Source organism: Ambystoma mexicanum, chromosome 11 (genome assembly GCF_040938575.1).
Source record: "Ambystoma mexicanum isolate Mex_15411 chromosome 11, UKY_AmexF1_1, whole genome shotgun sequence".
In the NCBI taxonomy this organism is placed as follows: Eukaryota; Metazoa; Chordata; class Amphibia; order Caudata; family Ambystomatidae; genus Ambystoma; species Ambystoma mexicanum.
In genome coordinates this window covers 1,057,845,783-1,057,868,638 of record NC_090934.1, presented here as the reverse complement: position 1 = coordinate 1,057,868,638, position 22,856 = coordinate 1,057,845,783, and the positions used below count along the sequence as shown (strand labels likewise).

At 48.2% G+C, this 22,856-nt stretch overlaps 1 protein-coding gene across 4 annotated transcripts in view; it reads left to right on the top strand.

Annotated features, from left to right (window-relative positions):
- TICRR (TOPBP1 interacting checkpoint and replication regulator) overlaps positions 1-22,856 on the top strand; it is a 1,117,313-nt gene that overhangs the window by 478,847 nt on the left and 615,610 nt on the right. The window lies entirely within an intron of this gene.

Here is a 22,856-nt window from a genome sequence, read left to right as displayed (position 1 = left end):
GCCTGGACGCCAAGTACAGGCAGGAGGGGGATACACTCTTGCTCTCGACCCATCCTCAGCCACACTCCTAGGTGATCGCTGCGGCATCACTATATTCAAAGCCTCAGTCGTCCTCAGCCGCCTCCTCTACGGCCCTGCTAGGCAAGTATGAGAAGATCTTGGAGGCATACGGCAATTAAATCTACTTCCAACGCATCCTTGCACCTTAGTCAGGGCAATGCATATTCCTTGCTCGTTACCGCCAACCAAAGGTTATGGCGGGAAATCGCATGCTTCCTCCCGGAACTCCCCACCCAGTGCCAATCATGCTTTAAGGCAGGACTAGCTGAAGCCAAGCTCGTGGCGCATGACCTCATGGAATCCACAGTGGCTCATATCGATACCTCAGGCAGTGCCATCTGCATTGCCACGGACATGAGAACAGCCTGGCTCCGGGCAACGAAATTCAACCCAGATGTCCAGGAGCGCATTCTAGATCTACCGTTCGAGTTTGGGGGAGGAGGGGACCGCTTCCACTCCGCTACGGACGAAGAGCTGGACAATAAGAACAGCTCACAAACAGCAAAGTCTCTATCCATTCATACAAAGACCACGCCCAAATCGTACACCCAATCTCAGCAGCACTCTGAAAAGGGTTGTACATATGGAGGGTTCTGCGGCTTCTAGGAACGCAGATCCAGGCAGCTGTACTGCTCGCCATCTCAGAACCGGCGCAAACAACAAAAAGGAGGGCAGGGGTAAGGGCTTTTTCCAGTTTCCCCCCCGCCACACCCCCCCCACCCCCTCCTCGGCGTCGGCCTCCGAGGGCAAGGCGGCATGACACGCCCTTCGGGTCCACGTTTCTCCGGTGGGGGGCAGGCTTGCTCTCCATGCACAATTCTAGTGCCAGAATTTTGCGGACCCCTGGATCCTCTGTAGTATCAACGGTGTAACACGTCCTATCCCAGCCTTTCCTCCCCTCCACTCCCACAGGTTGGGAGAGATCTGGTAGCTCGTAGAGAGCAAGGTAGTGGAGGAAGTTCCAGCCTCTCAGCGAGGCTTTGGCTTCTACTCAAGGATTTTCGCCATTCAGAAGAACCGGGTGGGCCTGAGAGTTGTGCTGGACCTTTCCACCCTCAACCTCTCCCTACCCCTGCAGAAATTCAAGATGGTTACGCCAGCTTTTATTGCTGAGACATTGGACAAGGGAGACTGGATGTGCTCCCTGGACCTGAAGGACACGTACCTACATGTCCCGATATGGCAGCCCCATCATTCTTTCCTACGGTTCAGGATCATGGGCTAGCATTTCCAATACAAAGTCCTTCCATTTGGCCTCAACTCGGCCCCCAGGGTCTTTACCAGACTCATGAACGCTGTGGCGGCCCTCCTCAGAGAGCAGGGCCTCCACATCTACCTATACCTCCCCGACTGGCTCGTTGGGACTAAATCTCCGGAAGCGGTACACCACTCTTCCCATGCCCTTATGAACACACTGCACGAGCTGGGCTTCTTGCTCAACCTCAAGAAGTCACAGCTGCAACCTACGCAGACTGACTTTTCTGGGACTCATTTGGGACACGTGCTACAAGAGGGTCTTCACTTCGGAGGAGAAAATCTCAGCCATCAAGAGTGCCATCTCCCACTTTCTCGGCAGAGAGGTGACCTCGGCATGGTGGTACCAACATCTCCTGGGCCTACTTGCATTGGTCCTGTTAGCCGTGCCGCACACGAGACTAAGGATGAGAAGGATTCAGCTGCACTTCGTGGCCTCATGGAATCGGGAGCGGGGCTCGCAATCCGAGATCAACGTTCCTCCTTCTCTCCACCCAGACCTAACATGGTGGTCCATGAACTGCAATCTATGGACTGGCAAGCTCTTTCGGCCGCCCTCTCCGCAGGCCACCATCACAACAGACTCTTTGCTCGAGGGCTGGGGAGCCACCCTGGACGACCTCTCGGTCCACAGCACCTGGACGTGATAGGAGCAGGATTTACCACATCAGTTGGTAGGAACTGAATGCCATCTGGCTAGCGCTCGGAGCATTCCTACCACTTCTCAAGGGCACGTTGTCCTCATCCAGACAACTCAACCAGCATGTACTACATCAACGAGCAGGCAGGCACCAGACCCCCTCTGTGCAGACTGGCGATTAACATATGGGAATGGGCCCTGGAAAACGACATTTACCTCTCGGCAGTCCACCTCCCGGGGCAATCCAACCTGGAAGCGGACAGGTTCAGCAAGCTGGGACTGGACAATTACGGGTGGCAGCTAAACTACCTCGTTATTCGGGAAATATTCAACAGGTGGGGTCACCCCCAAATGGATCTCTTTGCCACCTGGCACAACAAGAATTGTCCCCAGTTCGCATACTGGCAAGGTCAGGTTCCTGGCTCTCTTGGCGACCCATTTCACCTCCAGTGGACCGGCATGAAAGCCTACGCCTTTCCGCCCACTCCTCTGATCAACAGGGACATCTGCAAGATCAAGGAGTCTCACCGACTCTGCATCATTCTGATGCTCCATGGTGGCCGGCCAAGCCATGATTTTTGGAACTACTCAGCCTCTCGGAGGTTCCCCCTATACACCTTCCGACGGGCCCAGCACATCTTCTGGCACAGCAGTGGGGCAGAGTCATCCACCCTGCACCAGGGAAACTAGCCATCACAGCGTGGTACCAGAACAGGTAACACTTCGTCACCTTAGCCTCTCACAGGCCAATCTGGAGATCATACAAGGTGCCAGGAGCAAGGCCACCAAGGCCCATTACAAGAGCAAATGGACCAGATTCTGCCACTGGGCAGACTCCAAGGGAATTGACCCCCTGGCGTGCACTTTGGACGACATGCTCTCCTTTTCAGCGCACCTCGCTCATTCTGGCGTACAGGTGGACACCTGCTGCACATACCTTGCAGCCATTGGGGTTTACAGGAACACGGAGGAAGGATTTTTTTTTTCCTCCTCCAACCCTATCATCAAGAAACATCTGACTGGTCTCGATAGGCTCTACGCGCCCATCAAGAGACCGCACCCTCTGTGGGACTTTAACATAGTCTTGGGCGCCATGGCGCACAAACCATTCGAGCCAATGGCGTCTATGGACATCAGGCTGGTCACCATCAAGATGACCTAACTAGTTGGTCTTACCTCGGCTCGCAGAGTCAGCGAGATCCAGGCCCTGGTCGCCTCTGAACCATATACCACCTTTCACAAGGACAAGGTAGTCATGCAGACGCACCGGGCATTCCTGCCCAAGGTTCCATCTGCGTTCCACTTGAACGAGGAAATAGTCCTCCCTACGTTCTTTCCCGATCCCAAGGACGAAGCACAGAGTGCTGCACTGCCTGGATGTCAGGCGTGCCCTAAAATTCTACTTGGACTGGACCAAGGGCTTCCGCAAGTCGGATGCCCTACTTTTTACTTTCAGAGGCTCAAGGCCAGGCTACCAGGCCTCTAAGGCTTCCATATCCTGCTGGATGGTCTCTGCCATCAAGGAGGCGTACGAGGGTCAGCACAAGCCACTTCCGGCCAACATGCATGCCCACGCAGTCGGGGCCAACGCAATGGCCATTGCATTCCAGTGCCATGTCCCTTGGCAAGTAATAAGCAGGGCGGCCACTTGGGCCACTCCCTCTGCTTTCTGTAAGCATTACTGTTTGGATGCCGGGTCTAGATCGGATGCGGCCTTCGGACAGGCGGATCTCAGGAACCTGTTTGCTTAAGGAGGGTCTCCTCTCCACCCTGGGGCTACATTCCGTTGTAATCGCCCATACAGTATGGACGAAAGGGGCGGGACATAAGAGTATGTTACTCTCCGTAGTGACACAGTACTCTTAGTCCATAGTTCCCTTACTCCTACGTCCCGTCCCCTTGCCTACATACTAATGGGACATCTCTCCGTCCTGTGGGACGGGACCAGAGCACTTTGTAAAAAGCATCCAAAATTTTGTCCTTCCTCTTTCTTGCGTGGGGCCCGGCACGCGGCCGTAACCGCACCCACCTTGGCTCCACGCCACGCATCGTCCATGAGTCCTTTTCGCCGCTCGTTCGGGTCTGGACGCACTTGCATCCGTGGAAGATTTTCTTCCGTTTTTCCTCTCTGGCTCTCACTAGCGATTGTGTACTAGTCTGTCTGTCGTTCAAACTAGACTTTACAGATTGTTCATCGTGTCACTGACGCTTCACGAAGGCAGATCCCCATCCTCTTTGTTTAGAGTGTTTGGGTCCGGATCACCGTTGGGACTCCTATTTTTACTGATTCTTTTTCGGTCCGGGCTCTTCAGCGTCGGTTGGAGCGGTGGGAGGAGGTTTTTCCGACTAATTCCTCCTTTGCATTTTCAAGCGTTCATCGACGAAAAGAAGCGGCGCCCGGTAAGTTATTTACTTTTCAGAGCACCCCGGACGGGGGACACCTTTCTGGGTTCCTCCCGGGCCGGTAGTGGCGTTGATCGCTCTGTCACCTGGGTTCGCCCTGAGGTGCCTGTTGGGCCTAATAATTATAACAGAGTTTTCTCTAAGGGTCTCCGTAAGGGGCCTATGGATACCGGAGTACACTCAGAGGCCCTTCCTGTGGGGGCTGCTTGTAGACCCAGTTCTACTGAGTTGTGTGGTATGGGAGCTTGCTCTGAGGCTCCTCTGTCGGCTTCCCTCAAAAATAAGACCAGGGTCCTCCCCGAAGCCTCGGCGGGGCTTGGTGTTACCGAACGGATGTTCGAGGCCTGCGCCAGTAAGGCTGTTACCGGATCTGGGTTCGAGGTCCCTCGCACAGAGGCTAAAGTTACCAACATTTCTGAGAGGCCTGGCAAGGCCTTATCGGTGAAGGTTGTTTCTCACTGTTCCCGCTCTTGTGCCAACGCCAGATCTTTTGAGGGGGCAAAGAAGGAAAGTTCTTCTTTTACCAGCAGTGCCGAGGTCCTTCTTGGGAAGGCTAGTTTGGCGTTTGGTATGTCGCAGAAACATTCCAGGCCACATAGTACCGGCTCAGCCGAGGTTCCTTATGTTAAGGCTAAAGTTAAGACCCCTGATCCATCAACGGGGATCCCTGCCTTACTTCCTCATGTGCCGCAGTTCCCCTCAGGTGATGACAAAATGGCGCCTGTTCCCGCCACGACTGCGGCGGCCATTTTGGGTGCTACCCCTACAACTACGCCATTGGCCTCCGGTGTAGGGCTTGGTTCCCTGGGTGAACATAGGGTTCCTTGTGCGCATCCTTACCAGCCAGTTTACGATTGGAATGCTCGGGTGCCCCTTCCGCACAATGTTTCGTTGCCTGCGGGGTCGGCACCTTTGATTTATGTGGATATGTTGGTGGAGTGGCTGGTGTGGCACCCTTCCCCATTACGTCCCTGTAATTGTCCCCCTCATGAGAGGCCTCCTCTGGTTCGAAAACAGTCCCCGGAGGTTGACTTTTTTGGCAAATTTCCGATGCTCATGTGTACCAACCCCATGAGGAAATATTTCAAAGGGCTGTTTAGGGAGATTTGTCCGCCCGCGCCTCCGGCTCCACCCATTCCTCCGGTGGTTCCGCCGGCGCCTCCCTTGCCTACGGTGCCTTCCCCGACTCTTCCGCCTTTGCCCCCATGGACAAGGCAGCACCCGACACGGTTCAGCAGGATCCTGACCTGTCGGATGACACGCAATGCGATCAGGACATCAAGGACCTGCCCCGCTCTGTTGGAGCTTTTCATGATCGGGTACTGGACATGATGTGCTTCTTGAATGTTCCGGTGTCCGAGGCCCCCGCTCTGCAGGAGGGCGTGCTTTCTGAGTTGTTCACCCTGTTTCCTTTGGAGGGTACTGGCCTGTTCTTGCAGAAGGACGTTCTGGCCGAGGTCCGCAGGGTTTGGGAAAAGCCACACACTGGACTTTTCGTCAATAAGAAAATTGACGCGCGATACAGGCCACATTCTTCGGAAGAGGTGGCCCTGTCTTGTCTGCCCCCCTCCTCCACAGTGGTGGCTGCGGCCACTTTGCAGTCCAGTTCTGCAGCATCCTCTTCCACGACGGCTACTCAGGTTCTGGAAAAGGATAAGCTCCTGCACGTAGGAGTATAAGCAGGTAACTCACCGTAGTGACCACCTTATGACTAGTCCATAGTCCCTTTTACGCCATACGCCCGCCCGCCGTCCCCTCTAATGAGGTTTCTCTGTTATTGCTAATAGGTCTTAGACCTGGCGATAGAAAAAGACTGATGGGCGATGCGCAGGGCGGAGCCAAGGTGGGCAGGGTTACGGCCACATGCCGGGCCCCGCACAAGAAAGGGAGGAGGGACAATTTTTGCAAAATTTTGGATGGTTTTTACAAAGTGCTCCGGTCCCGTCCCACAGGACGGAGGGATGTCCCATAAGTATGGAGGAAAGGGGACTATGGACTAGGAGTAAGGTGGTCACTACGGTGAGTAACCTGGTTATTCCTCCATACCTCCCACCAACCCCCCCCCCCCCTAATAATACTGGTGTCATTAGGCAATGTTAAATCTATTGTCGATGCGTCAATGGGGACTGAGGTGTGGTGCCAGAGGGCGGTTTCCCTGCAGCGCATGCTCCCTGGTCAGCAGCCCTGCACGCCTCTAAATTTAAATGGGAAGAATGTTTTTTCTGGTGAAAAGGGTTCCGTCTCCCGTCCCTTAGAAGGGACGCCCATACAGTATGGAGGAAATTGGATCCAGAAGCCTCAGAAGGGATACATTACTCACCGTAATTGTATATCTATGCTTGTATCTGCTTAGATTCACATACGCCCCCCCCCCCCAAGAGTCAAAGGTGCATAGATGTCTTTCTTTATTGCAAATTATCTGTAAACAAAGAATGTAATACTCTTAAACTGCCATTAGATGTCGGCATATGCATAGCATATGAATCTAAGCAGATACAAGCATCAGAAATACGATTATACTCGTTGAAGAAAGCCTACATTTCCACATGTTAGGGAGAATTCTCTTATAAGGCTAAAGTCCCTCAGCAGCTTTGCTGGATTTTTGGGGTTTGTTATTTTCTCCTGCTAAGAGTGAGACTCTTGTACTCCCACTCTCAGACATGATTTGAGGTATGTCTCTGACTGTTTGTGTGATTTTGTGCTAGGGGGTCTTTTACTCCATAGGGAATCTATTTGTATTTGTATTTATTTTATTTGTATAGCGCAGACCAGGCCTGGAGGCTACCGGGCGCATTTCTTAAGGCAATGGTTACATAAGTTGCATACAATGATAATATATCAAACAATAAGTATGGCATAGAGATAGACATAGGTAGTACGACGATACATGGTTTGTCAAGTAGTACATCCCTACATAGGTTATTGCAACACGTTTTCAGAGTGTAGCTTAGGCATTGGAAGAGGCAAGCCAACGTTTGGCTCTGTTTGAAAAGGTTGAGGGAGGGGAGGTTTCTGATAGTCAAAGGGACAGCATTCCACAGTTTGGCTGACAGGACTGGGAAGCTAGAACCACCAGCTGTTTGGAGCTTGTATCTAGGTATCCGTAGGCTCTGGTTGAGGGTAGATCTAAGTGAGCGAACTGGAGTGTACAGCGTGAATCGTGAGGAGAGATAAGTGGGGGCCAGGTTGTTCATGCATTTGTAGGTGAGGGCAAGCGATTTTAGTGAGATCCTTTGGGTGACTGACAACCAGTGAAGGTTCTTCCTGGTATCCGAAATGTGTGCGGATCTGGGGATATTGAGGGCTGCCCTGATGGCGTTATTTTGTATGATTTGGAGCTTGTCTAGGTTACCCTGATTAGTGCCCTGGTACAATGCATTGCAATAGTCTAGTTTGGACATGACCAGGGTCCTAGCAAGAGTAGTACAGTTGTGCGAGGAGAGGAAAGGGCGACATGCTGTGATCAACTTGCAGGTATAGGCGGCGGCCGCCGCAACTGCATTAGTTTGTCTGTGAAGGGAGAGGGTGGAGTCGAGGTAAATTCCCAGCGTTTTTGTGTCTTTGGAGACTTTCATTATATTTCCATCGATGTTAAAGGAGCTGAACATAGGGTTCAGCTTGTTTAGTCTTTGCTGAGTACCTAGGATGAGGAGCTCTGTCTTGTCGTCATTGAGACGGAGCTCATGTTGGGCCATCCATGTTTGAATGACATGGTAAACGTCGTTCAAGGCTTTTGAGTCTAATGTGTAATCACCCGTGATGGGGATGAGTATCTGGGTGTCATCCGCATAGTTTGTGTAGGTGACACCCAGATAGTCGAGAACATCAAATAAGGGTTTAGTAAATACATTGTAAAGGGTCGGGGATACACACGATCCTTGGGGGACTCCGCAAGGGACTGGTGCAGGGTCAGCCGCGGAAGTGGGCGAAAAAACCCTCATCTGTCTGTTATCCAGGAAGGATTGAATCCAGTTTGTGGCCATGTCGGAGAAGTGAGCTGCAGTTTTCAGGTGGTGACAGAGGATTTGGTGATTAACCAGATCGAAGGCAGCAGATAAGTCTAATAGTAGTAACAGGGCTAGTTTACCTTTGTCTTTGAGATCCTCAATTTGAGTCTTGAGATCGAGGAGGGCTGTCTCCGTACCGTGCTTCGGTCTAAAGCCGGATTGTCTCGTGCCTAGAAGGTTGTTTGATTCCAGATAGTTCTGTATCTGAAGATATGCTGCTCTATCTAGGATCTTTAGCAGAAATCGGACCGTTGTGATAGGCCTATAATTGGTTGGAACCTCCGGGTCTAAGGTGGGCTTTTTTAGGAGAGGGATAACCCAAGCATCCTTTAGGTTATTGGGGACCACTCCCGATTGAAAGGAGGCGTTGATGAAAGAGGTGATAAGAGGTTGTGAGCAGACTCCTTAATGATCGGGGCTGGACAGGTGTCCCCTTGGCAGTTTGAGGGTTTTAAGTTGCAGATGATTTTTTCAACCTCCAGAACGGTGAGTGGTGTAAAGCAGAACGGCACAAGGGAGTCGGGGGTTGTTAATTTAGGTGGCCTGGTATTACTAAATGTAAGGGTGTGGAGGGTATTTTGTTTGGAGTTGATTTTGGATTGCAAGGTGGATATTTTGTTGAGAAGGGCATTTTGTATATTGTTGCACCAGGTGCTGTCCTTGGTGCACGTTTCCGGGGCAGGTGAGGGAGATTCTAGCTCTTTGAGGATTTTGAATAATTCTCTAGTGTTCGATTCTGCCTGGGATATTCGTGAGTTGTATGTCTCCTTTTTGGCTTGTAATATGGCCTCCTTGTAGTTAAGAGAGGTGATTAGAAGGGAAGCTTTATTGGCAGCATTGGGGTGGCTTTTCCAAAGGGCTTCAGCCTTGCGCTTTTCTTTGCGTAGCACGTTGAGCTGCGGGGTGAACCAGGTGTTCAGGTGGGACTGTTTGGCTTTACGGATTTTTAGTGGAGCTAGGCTCTCAATGGCATTGGTCATTAGGCTGTTATAAGTGTCTACTAGGACAGTGGGGTCCTTGTCCTTCTGCTGTGCAGCAAGAGTGTTCAGGCAAGGGAGGATAATCTGTTTTTTTGTGTATGTGTTACACAGCACCCTCAGTGCAGTAACACAGGGGTGTCGTAGTGACCCCCAAACATAGACTCCATACCCTGGGACTGACTACTGTTTCCCAGGGCATGTAAAGTCACCGTGGACTTTACTATTCTTAAATTATGAACAGAACTAGTACAAACCAACATATTGTGGAAGTACTGGAAGGGGTTAATCATATTGCCCCTGGGTCTGTTTTCAAGGGGCCACTGTCCAGTCCCCCCTTGTCGAGTTTCTGGCTGGTGGCAGTGGGTACCATGCAAAATATTCCACCGGAATATTCTCTATGGGATTTTCCCATTGATTTTAATCGCACCACTTTTTGGTGCAATGTTAAAGATACCACTGTTTATTTATTTAATATTAAATTAACGGTTGGGGCTTTTTACCAGAACTCTTTTCTAAAGTGGCGTTCGTGTCCGTCTCTGTAACTCTGACCAAGGTCGAGCCCTTTGTTCCACTTTTTGGCGGGCTTCTCCACAGAAGCCCTCCAAATGGTGCCACTCTGTCTGGGTTCCACAGGAAGGGTGGAGGGGGGAATTGGCACCCTGGAATGCGTTGCCTCGGCAACCCAAGTCACACTCTACTCTGATTGGCTCAGTGGTGAGCCGCCCGGCTCACCACTTAGCATGTGTGATTGACAGCTAGGCTGATGAATGGGGGTTTTTCTGCATAAAAGCAGGGCCTTTGGGACTGGAACTTCAGAAGTTGCCACAGGACCTACGAATCCGAAGAGGGAAGAAGCTGAGCCATCTGCAACGACGACACCTCTGGTGGAGTCCTGCTGCAACGAACTCACCACTTTCCCAACTACAAGAGAAGATCTGCTGGACGAGTCTTCTTCCTCTGAGCTGGTGGGACCAACCAGTTCACCCTTTTCGCCTTCCAAAGACGTCTCTTGGTCGAATCGCCCGTGCCAAGCACCCCGGCGGCCGGATAGCCAAGCTTCACCACTTTGACCACGAATAAAAGGAACACACCTTTTAACCGGAGAACTCTGCGGCTGGTTTCATCCCTGTGCAGTGCATCGACTCCAAGTTTCCTCCTCGACGAGATCCTCTCTTGCCCTGGTCGGAACAATGAACTGCAACCACTGCCAGGAACAACTGCCACCGCTGGAGGTTCCTCTCTAAGGTACTGTCTTGCCTGGCCTCCCTTTCTTCATTTTTTGCCCAAGGTGACCCTTAGATCCTTGGCGTTCCAACTGGGTTGGCCCCAGACCTTCTAACTTTATCTTCTTGAATCACCCCAACCTCTTTTGAGCATTCTGCAAAGACTTTTTAGTGCATTTTAAACCGTGTGATCCCGGGCACATTTCGCTTTGCTCCATTTAAAGTGGGCCTGGCCTATGAACTTTGGCTCTACAGGGTATCCTGCCTTATTTCCCTTGCTGAGAACTCCTAAAAGTGTTGGGACTTGTTTTATTTCTATGCTCTGCCTTTAACTGAACTATTGGAGTGCCATCAGGTTAGGCGCTCACATCTGTTTAACAAATCGTGGTGTTTTAACTCTGACTTGTCTAATAGTTATCAAGGGAGGTGTGCATACTTTACCTGACTGTGTTTTAACTTGCTTTTGATTTAGAGTGCTAGTATATTGCCTAAAGTGTGTTTTTAAATAAATAATTATATACTTTTTATACAAAGCTCTGGTCAGTGTTTGTTTGCTCTACTGTGTTTTTAGCCCTATTGTGTATACTCTATATACTGCCCTACTCTTCTTGAGAGAAGTCGGACTGCTCAGCCAAAGCTACCAGGTAAATCTGGGTGGTGCAGACTGCTACCAATTGGGTTTACTGCTTACTCCTGTAGTCTTAATCTTTTTGCAGTGTTCCCCAAGGGAACTGCACAGGATTCTGCCTTACATGCTCCCCCATGGGATTTTCTTCAGGATGACCTCACAGATATCTTCAACCAAGGTCCACCAACTGACCCGGTTCCATATGGCTCTACAAAGGAGGGTGGCGGCGGCTTGGACTGCTCCGGAGAGTCTCCCGTCAGTGGGCAAGTCTTTGCCGCGAAAATGCCAACCAGCCAATAGTGACCCCTGCTACTTGGCCGCGCACCCCACTCCGTAGAGTTTGGTGGTGCAGGCGGCTAAGGCCCCAGCAAAGCAGGGGTCGTATCCTATCATCCCTCCTGATAGGGACGACAAGCGTTTTGATGGTTGGGTGAAGAAGTGTTTTCGTCGGGGGATATGGCTCTTCAGGCTGCCAACTCCGTATGTGCCTTGTCACGTTTCACGCACTCTCTGTGGAACTGTTTCCTTAGCGGGTGAACATGTTCCTGAAGGGGACAAACGGGATGATTTTCGTGCATTTGACCAGGATGGCAAGGATGCCATGTGTGAGGTCGTTCAGTTTGGACATGGCAGATTGCGTCAGCCGGTCAATGGCGGCGAGCACCGTAATACGCAGGTTTGCGTGGTTGCGGAAGTCGTGGTTTGCGCCTGATGTGCAAGCCCGGCTCCTAAACATGCCCTTTGATGGTGTCCATCTTTTTGGCAGCAAGGCTGACGAGAGCCTTCAGAGGTTGCAGACCTCAAAAGCTGCAGCGATTTCGTTGGGTGCTGCAGTTCGCCAACCTCCGCCTTTTCGTCCTAGGGGACAGCAATAGAGGGGAGTTTCCTTTTGTTATTACTCATCTGTTGGTAAAGCGAAAGGAGCTGCTAGTCAAAGGGACCACCGTAGGAGTGCCAGAGGTGGAAAACAAGGTACTCGAGGTGCCAAGGCCGCTCGGGCTGTTGCCTCTTTGACCTCAGGCAACACCGCAGCCGCTTCAGCTCAGTCATGGGTTCTGGAGATCATAGCCCACGGCTACTGTCTTCCTTTCCGGCAGAGGACTCGCAACAATCCACCAGGGAAACTCTCTTTGAAGAGTCCGGATCCGCTCCTTGCGCAGGAAATTCTATCCCCGCTGGAGAAAGGCGCCATAGAACTGGTGCCTGTAGCGGAGACAAACAAGGGATGGTATTCCCCTTATTTTTTGATTTCAAAGAAAGGCGGGGGATTGAGACCCATCATGGACTTGTGCGGTTGGAACAAACTCCTCAGGAAAAACAAGTTCAAGATGGTTACTCTTTCTCAAGTCCTCCAGGCCTTTCAACTTCAGGACTGGTTGGTGTCTCTCAACCTCAAGGACGGTTATTTTCATGTGCCGATCCGTCCTCCGCCCCAAGGGTCTTCACCAAGCTCATGGTAGTGGTGGCAGCGCATCTCAGGAAAGTGGGGATTCACGTCTACCCCTACCTGGACGATTGGTTGATCAGGGTGCGCTCTCCTGAGCAAGTCCTGGATCATCTGTCTGTCACCTGCCACTCCCTCCACAAGCTGGGCTTCTCCCTCAACTTGAAGTCCCACTTGACGCCAACTAAAGAGGTTCCAGTACATCTGAGCAGTGCTCGACACGTCCCTGGGGCAGTGTTTTCCTCCCCAGGTGAGGGCTCATCACATGCGGCAGATGGTGCACAAGTTCCAACATGCCCAGTGTCTCCCTGCATTCTAGTTCTTGAGATTGCTCGGCCTCATGGCATCCTGCATTCTTCTGGTGCCAGAGGCCAGGTTGCGGATGAGATCTTTGCAATGGGCACCCAAGCTCCAGTGGTCTCAGTCCTCTGGCAGGATGTCAGACTCTGTTCAGGTGCCGCCCTCGGTCACCCAGGACCTTTTGTGGTGGGTCGTCGAAGGCAATCTGATGAAGGGGGCTCCATTTTGGCTACCCTGGCCGGAGGTGACGATCGTGACGACTCATCTCTCACGGCGATGGGGAGCTCATGCCAATGACTTGACAGCGGTCGTTGGTCTCCGTCGGAGTCCAGACTCCATATCAATCTGTTGGAGCTGAGGGCCGTCAGGCTTGCCCTGAAGGCTTTTCTGCCGACTGTGCGAGGAAAGAATGTCCTGATTCTGACGGACACAGTGGCCATGCACTACCTCATCAAAAAGGGGGCGGGCAGGGTCACTTCCTCTGTGCAGGGAGGCGATGCAGCTCTGGTTCTGGGCAATCCAGCAGGAAATTTCGGTCTCTGCAGTTCATCTGGCCGGAGAAGAAAACGAGTGGGAGTTGGCTCAGGAGATTCTCCTGGAGATCTTCGTCCTTTGGGTGACCCCACAAGTGGATCTCTTCGCCTCCAGTGTCAACCGGAAGTGCGAAAGTTTCTGCTTGTGGGAATTTCCTCCAAAGCCTTAGGAGACACTTTCGTGGTGGAGTGGTCATTCCCACTGCTGTACGCGTTTCCTCCAGTCCCCGTCATTCCGCAAGTGCTGCAGAGGTTACAGAGGTTCGGTTCCCGGATGATCCTCATTGCTCCGGCATTGGCCAGGAGGACGTGGTACCCGGACCTTCTCAACTTGTCCATCTGCCCTCCACGTCGTCTTCCCTACTGAGACGATCTGCTCTCACGGGAGGGGTGGGGGTCAGGTTCTCCATCCAGAGGTCGAATCCCTCGACCTTCACGCTTGGCTTCTGAAAGGTTGAGGTATAAGGATTGGGACCTCCCTGAAGATGTGATGGAGGTGTTGCTTTCGGCCAGATGGCCGGCAACAAAGTCCCTGTACCGTTAGAGAAAGTTCTGCGACTGGTGCAGCGTTAAGAATGTGGATACTTTTTCATGTGACATTCCTGTGGTTCTGTCTTTTTTGCTTTCTTTGGACCACAAGGGCCAGCAAGTGGGTACCGTTAAAGGTTACCTGGCGGCGCTGTCCATATTTAAGCGCTCGTCTGAAGAGTGTTCTTATTTTAAAATTCCTTTAATTTCTCAGTTTCTAAAAGGGCTCACTAATGTGTTCCCTTAGTCACCTTTCCAGGTGCCCGGTTGGGATTTGAACCTTGGTCTCAAGTTTCTAATGGGTGCTCCGTTTGAGCCTTTGCATTCCTGCCCTTTGAGACTGTTCACGCTTAAAACTGTATTTTTAGTTGCGGTCACTTCCGCTCGCAGAGTGAGTTAGTTACAGGCACTTTCAGTTAAGCCACCTTTCACTGTGTTTCACAAGGACAGGGTTGTCTTGGAGTCCGTCCGTCCTTTCTTCCGACGGTGGTGTCGGAATTTCATTTAAACCAGAAGGTTATTCTTCCGCCGTTTTATCCTCCGCATCCTGGTAAGGAAGAGGAGAGGATCCATAGGCTGGATCCTAGGAGAGCTTTAAGCTTTTATTTTTCACGCATGTCCCGGGTCAGAGTGGACGATCAATTCTTTAATGGTTACGCTGGAAGGCATTTGGGACAAGCTGTTACTCAACAGACTTAGTCCCGATGGATTATCCTGGCAATTTCTGAATGTTACCGCTTGGCGGGTAAGGACCCACCGGTCGGTTTACAGGCCCATTCTACCAGGGGTATGGCTGCATCTACTGCCGTACAGGGGGTGTTCCTATTCGTAACATCTGTGATGCAGCCACCTCGGCTTCGGTACATATGTTTGTACGTCACTGCTCCCTCGATTCCATCCGGGGGCAGGATCTGGCCTTTGGCAAGGCGGTCCTTTACTCCGCAATTTGATTGGGCATTCTAAATTTCTGTTTTCCAAATTCTTTTACCACCTCCTTGCATTGGTATGCTTTGGGAGTCTGTCATAGATATGGAATATGTCGGAGGACCCAATCCCCTCGAACGTTACTCTCTTACCTGGTAACGTTCTTTCGATGGGATGGTCCGACGACGTATTCCATATCGCTCCTTCCCTGCCTTCCCCGCTACAGAATTTCTTATGCGATTACAGCTTACGTTTCCGCAAGGCTTTGTGTGGTCAGACTGGCAGAAGACTGGTGCCACACGTTCTGGGAAAAAAACTACAACTGAGGCTACGGGCGTCGTGCATCCTACTTATAACATCCAGTGACGTCGGCCGTCAGAGGAGGTCCTCTAGGGTGGCGCATCGACGCAGACGGCGAAAGATTTTCCAAAGCAGCACAGCTGTGGTGATTACTGTCATAGATATGGAATACGTCGTCGGACTATCCCATCGAAAGAACGTTACCAGGTAAGAGAGTACTTGTTCATTCGTTCTATCAAGAATGGGGGCATAGACATGTCGTCTCCTGTTAACGCCTCAACTGCCTCCAGAACATGGGGCTCTAGTGTTCATACTTTTTCTGCCCACATCGGGCTTTGTGTAATGCCGTTATTAACTTTATGATATAACATGGGTGTCGGTGCTGTCATGGCATCCCTCTTCTGCCGTGAGTAGTCTTTCCTTTTTGACGGCTCGGAAGGTATCACCTTCTCCTTTTTGCCTTTTTCTCCCTTTCTGTTCCTATTTCCCGGTCTGATCAGCTTTTGGTTTTCTTGTCATATAAGCTGTTGACTTTCTTCTCATGAATCTGAGATTTTGTCCTCATGTTTTGATTCCTAACATTCTGTTCTTGATCAGACTTCCCTTCCCTCTTCCTTGTGTGTTCCGTTCATGTCATATCCCCGTTATGGGAGGTTTCTACCAGGTCTTTACTTCATTGATTCGTATTGTACATTTTATTCTGGTTTGCTTGTATTTTTTGTCCATTACAGGTCTATTTTATGCCCCTACAACCACCTAATTGTTACTGTTATTTAAGTGTGTTACTTGGAACGTTAAGGGTTGAAACAATCCTATAAAAAGGTGCAAGATTTTATCCCATCTCAATAATCTCAAGCCTTCACTGGCATGCATACAAGACACATCTATCTAGCGTTGAAGCTCAAATCCCTTTGGATTAAAGACGTCATTGCAAGTCCTGCGGTAGGCAAGAAAAATTGAGTGTCTATACTTCACGGCAAGAAACTACCATTCAAGATTATATGCCAAGATGCTCACTCCGATGGGCGCTAGTTATGGTTCAAGCAATTGATTGGGTCTGTATGTTTCCATTCTGAAAATCTCTGGTCCTACCCTACCTGATCCTGGCTTTTGGGTTTCCATCAAACAAATGATTCTCCAGAATGACTTCACCAATTTTATTGTTTGTGGTGACGTTAATCAAGTTCTTGACCCATTCCTAGATTGGAAATGTAATTGTTCAAAACATCTAAAACTCACAAATTCTTTGTAAGCTGTCTTGCTGAGACGGGCCTAGTTGATTCAGGGAGGCTTTCCCATCCTACAGTTAGACTACACATGCCACTCGCATCCACATAACCCACTCTCCCGACTAGCTTGTGTTTATTTTCCCAAAATCTCTCACAGGCACTATTATTGACTCTTTGATCTCCAATATTATCTCTAACCATGCCCCTGTATCCACCTCCTTCAACTTTGAGGATATTAAGAAGCTGTCGTCCAGATGAAAATTCAGTAATTTTTTGTTACAAGACCAGCAGTTTTTTGGGTCCGTTCAATTGTTCTTACAACAGTTCTTTGCTGAAAACCATGATTCAGTAGTGAACAATTGAGAAGCATTCAAGGCTGCACCTAGTGGTCATATGGCTTATTTGGGTAACAAAAAGAGGCTACGTGCAAAACATGTTGACAAGCTTTATATTCAGCTGACCAATGCTGAAAAAAACATGATCAGAACTCCAACACAGCAAACCTTCGTCTGGTCATGGCTTTACGCTTCAAATTAATGAGCTTACTGAATTAGCTGCTGGGACCATCTTAAAATATAAAACCAAGATTTACCAAACTTCCAACAAGGCCGGTAAATCACTAGCCTCTGATCATAAAAACAGGAAAGAAAGAACAAATATATCTCACATTAAAGATACATCTGGCATTTCCCTTAATCACTCAGATGATACCTTAAGAAGTTTTAAAAACCTTTATTCAGATTTATACACTCCTGACACCATTGTCCCCTCCGAGAATATTGACTCTTTTCTCTGCAACATCAATAAACATTTGTATCCCCAAATTGACCTATCTTATTTAGAAGGTGATATTTTACTTCCAGAAATCACTTGCGCCATTAAAGTGTTAGGTAAAGGAAAGGCCCCTTGGCCGGATGGTCTTTCTACCAAATTTTATGAAAGTCTGGCCCATTCCCTTACCCCTAAACTTAAATCATTATTCTCCTGCTTTATCTCCCAAAAATCCTCCTCTGGCTCATTCTCTGAGGGTCTTCCTGTATTATTCCCCAAGGCAGATAAGGATCCCACTCTTCCGAGCAACTACACACCAATTTTTCTAATTAATGTTGAAAGCAAAATCTTTGCTAAAATTCTCACCAACAGAACGAATCATCACTACCCTCTGATCAAATTGGGCGGAACATATCTGCATATGCAAGATTATTACTTTATACCCTTCACATAGTTTCCAAGGACAAAGAAGATAGACAGGGATATGCTGCTATTGCATTTGATGCGGAGAAAGCTTTCGACTGGGTCAACTGGGACCTTGTTTCAATCCCTCCGATGGCCCGGCTGCAGTGAACAGTTCATTTCCCTTGTTAAACCTGTCTACTCTTGTCCCAAGTCGTCGATTAGTATTAATGGTCAATCCGAATCCTATTTCCCTTACAAAGAGGCACTCGACAAGGCTTTCCCCTCTTCCCCCATTCTTTAAATTCTCGCTCTTGAACCCCTGTTGTAAATTATCAGATCAAATAGAAACCTCCCTGGAATCCCCTGTGGAAAATAGATTAAACTCACAGCGTATGCTGATATTCTTATCCTCATTAAAAATCCCAAACTCCACCTTCCTCAACTGCTTAATAGAATCCATCAAATTGCCCTAGTGTCTGGCGACAAACTCTTCAAAGATTAATCTGAGATTTTACCCCTAAACTCTTTTTGTTTCAAACACGATTTAGATGTCTTTGGTTTTAAATGGTGTCAGGATTGTATTAAATATCTCGGTATTCATTTTGCCCCCTCAATATGTAATACTATCAAACTTAACAAGCACATTTTATTAGATCAACTTACAGAATAACATCAGTATGGTCTCCACTTTATCTCTCCTGGTGGGGTCAGCTTGACATTAAGATGTTGTCCCCCATTGTTTTATACTATTTACAACTCCTCTTGGTCCCATTATCTCCATTTTTCAAGTCCATCTGCTCATTCTTCTCATTCTTCTCAATTTCTTATGGGGTGCTGGTAAATGCAAGAGGATTGTGGTTGCCAAGTTAAAAGCCCTGTATGACATGGGAGGGGTTAGGTTCTCAGACTTCAAATCTTATCATTCAGCATTTCGCCTCAAACAATTCCGCTGTTGGTTCGCTCCCACTAAATTCTCAGACATTCCCTCTTGGTGTTCGTTAGAAAAACACTTGGTACATCCCTATGATGTAGCTGACCACACTTACGTATTTAACTATTCTTCCATGGCTCTATCGGACCCCATTAAGGCCTCTATCTCTGCCCTAAGATTGTTTCTCTTCCCTCATACTAAAACCCACTCCAAGAACCTCTTCCTGTTTCTTTGGCATAATAAAAAGATCACTATTAATAACAGCTTTACATCGCAAATCTTGGTTAAAAAAAAGCATCAGATTTATTCAGCAAATTGTCAATGGCCCCTCTATTCTCTCCAAACACTGAGACATGTTTTCTCCATACCTGTCTCAGACTTCAACTTTTATAATAATTTGGTTAATTCATGCTTAGATGCACTCCATATCTCGAATATCATCCTTTCACCTGATACCTCTAGACTATTACAGCTCACCATGGTTTCCAATGTCAAGGCCTCAAAATTCTACAACGTTCTGACCTCAGATTGTTGTCTGGCCTGTTTACTTGCTATGGGAAAATGACTTGGGCTGTGCTCTTAATGACCACACGTGGTCTCTATTATATTCTAGGATCAGGGGCAGATCTGCATCAGCCAACATAACACCGCATCTATTCTTCACTCACAGAGCATGTATTACCCCCTTGAAACTATCCAAATCCAAGAAAGATGCTGATGATAAATGCTGGTTGTGTGGTGGTGCCCCTGCCTCCTATAAACACATGTTTTACTGTCCATATGTATTTAAGTCAAACTCATTTTTACTGTAGGTGTCCCACTTTCTTTTATGAATATTTCTGGGTAGCCTGGCGGTCACAGACATAGCATTGAATGCCTCTGCCAAGCTTTGATTTGTTCATCGCCCTTGCTTTGAAGCGCATCACCACAAACTAGAAGGACTTGCAAAACCTTTCCACCAGGGGATGCTGGAACATCTTTCATTTACAAAGAATTGAGCTATGTATGTCCACCAACCAAGACACTATTCCCAAGTATAATGCCAAATGGGCTTTTTTCATTAGTTATTTAGACTTTTTCACATGACACCTAAGCTTTTCTATTGAAGTTACTTTCTTTTTTTTTTTGTGGTAATGCCTGATTCCTTTTAGTTATTCATCAGATTTTTCCATTGCTATATATCAGAAATCTCAAATATATTGCTATTCATACCTCCTCCCCTTGCCCCATTCCCTTTGTTCTCGTGTTTGTATCAGGTCTGTCCCCCCTGTAAGTCTTTGTACATGATCCTCAACTCCATTGCACAATAGATTGTGGTTCAACCTCCTTCATTCACTATTCTTGTGGTCCCACTCATTTAACTACTAATTCAGAGTTCTTATAACTAGTTATACTCTCCTGTATTATATTGTGATTGTTTTTCTTGGTGTCCAGTCAAAGTTACGAATACAAAGTTTCAAAATGCATTATGTTCGAAACAAAAGGATCGAAAAAAAAAAAATGTCCGAATGCTTTTTTTTTAATGTACTTTTTATTTTTTTGGTTTCGTATAGGAAAAATGTGTGGTATTTCCCCCAAAACACAGGGGTTTGTGGAGGGACCCCCCAAAAAAAGGCATTCAAATTCTTTTTTTTAAGATCCTTTTGGTTCGAAAGTATTGCATTCGATCCTTTTGTATTTGAACCTTTCACTATAAAACTTTTTCTTCATGAATTTCTGCAATGTGAGCAACATGTATTCTTACTACTTATAATCTCAATAAAGATTATTAAACATGAGCAATGTGAGACAGACACAAAGGTATAGTTTTCTCAACGTTTGCCATGTATTAAAAATAAGGGGTTGAGATAAATGCCCATCTTTCCTTACCCTAACAAGGATGTCCCTGCCTAGCAAACTAAAGAAAGATGACTGATTGCCCAAAAAGCATCTGACTCTCACTAACACATATAACAAAAGTGTACAAGGAATAATTGGCTGTCTTCAGTTCAACAAAACAGTGCAAAAGTTCCAACTGAGGTCTTAAAGAGTACTCCTTGTGACCAGAGTTTGGCTACCTTCCCCTGGATCAATTCAGGAATACCATTGGGAAAGTTCTGTTTCAACAAAGTTCTATTCAGTTAAACACAAACTGTCTTTTCCATCCACTGCGTCTTCCTACTTGGTAAAGTAAATGTCTCTTTCACAAACGCATGTGAAAAAACCCAACAATTGATTTCCTCCTGGTAAGGCAAATGTGTTGATCACAAAACCAAGGCAATTGTTCTCCCCACAATGTCTTTCTCAGGGTGTAAGTCACAACTCTTCTTTTAATTGGATACTTTGGTCAGGATAGCACAGCAACTACTTTTGATGATGCAACAGTTTGTCAGCATGATAAAGTTACCAATGTCTTTCCACAACGCCTTATTACAACAAACACATTTCTCCAAAGCAACCGTCTTTTTTTCTGGTGTTCTCGCCTGGCAGGAAGAAAAATCCTACTAATACAGTTGATCTCTTCTTCATGGCAATATGGGTTACAGATTTCCCCAAACTGGTATCTCAGGAAAGGAGAATTGCACACTTGTTGCCCTTGTTTCTCTCATCGTCTGTGATGTTGGCAAAGTTTGTTACATGTTTCCCTAAATTGACTTCTTGGAAATGGAGAATCATGCCCGTTTGGTGGTTTTACTTATTTTGTATGACCTTTTGGATGTTGGCAATGTCTGTTACATGTTTCCCTAAGTAAGTTGACATCTCAGAAATAGAGAATTGTGCCTTTTTTGCTCTCTTCGTCTGGATAGCCTCTTGGCAATACGGGTTACAGGCTACCCCAAGTTGATATCTCATAACTGGAGACGTGTGTGCCCTCCTTGCCCTCTGACTTCTTCTGACTAGTCTCCTGATTGTTAGTGATGCGGGTTACAGGTTTCCTCAAGTTGCCATTTCATAGATGGAGAATTGTGACCTTGTTGCCTTCTTATATTTTGTCAATTAAGGGGTATAGGTAGATATTCATTCAACTGTCTTTGCATTCCACAATTTAGTTCACTTTGATTTCGGACTCCCTGTGACTCAATTGCGGGAGCGGTAAACACTGCTAAGTGCCTGGGTGCCCTGTGTATCTCCTGAGGCTCACCCTCTAACTGTGGTAAGCTTCTCCAGCATCCTCATGTGCTGCACAGATCGCTTCTTCTCTTCGGCGTCTTGGGTACCTCTTCGGTTCTCTCTCTCTCTCTCTGGGAGCCTCTGCTGCTCCACTTTCAGCGACCATGGCTCTCCCGACCTGCCATCCTCCTTGCAGACACCGCCATGTCCACCTCCTTCCCTTTCTGCACACCTGCTGTCCTGTACGTGCTCTGACCATAAGCCACAGCTTGGGAGAGTGAAGTCTTTTCTTGCTTCACCTGCAGCTTCAACCCCCTTGGAATCTTTATGGACGGCTTCTGCCTCTGGCCACTAGAGGGTGTTATATCTAATTCAGGCACTTCCAAAGTATATACCTTATTCTGCCCAGGTAACTTTTCACAGTAGATTCTTTGGGTTTCCTCATGGAAGGGACTTTTGCAATGACAGCAAGCCTTTAGATATTTGGGGATTACAGGGGACTCATCCTCACAAGATTAATACTGTGTCGCTACCAATGGAGTTACCACTTCCCCCCTGACGGCCTTCTCCTCCCATGTGATCCTCCGTCATGATTCCACCCCTAGGGTTAGGAACGGGTAGCGTCTGCCGTCTCTTGGCCACATGGGAGGCGATCTTAGGCTGGGGTTCAGTGATGGCTTTGCAGGATTCATCATACTTTGTTGTCAATAATTAAGTAGCAAACCTCTTACAAATGGGGAATAGTTTCCAGTCTTATTCTGCCCTCTGCTTTAAGTATTCTGGGCATCATGTCTGTTCAGCTCAGTGGTCTGTTCAGAGTAACATTTCAGACTTTACAGGTCTCTGACAAGGTGTCACAGGACCTCCTGTGGTGGACTCCAAGGAAAAACATGAGTAGACCCTGTATAGCAACCTTATCCCCTTCTGATCGTAGTTGTGTTCGCCCCCCTGAAAGGTTGGGCAACTTGCCTAGATCGCCTCACGTGAGATTTCTTTGGTCACTGCCCGAAGTGTGGTAACACATCAATCTGCTGGAATTGCAGGTCATAAGACTGTCCCGTGAGGCTTTCCAGCCTTCTGTTCGAGGTATGTGTCCTTATTTTTACGGACAAAATGGCGAGCATGCAATAGAACAACATGTAAGGTGGGGTTGCTGCCGCTTGAGGCTGTGGGTCTGGGCTCTGAAGAATGTGTCCACTGTTAATC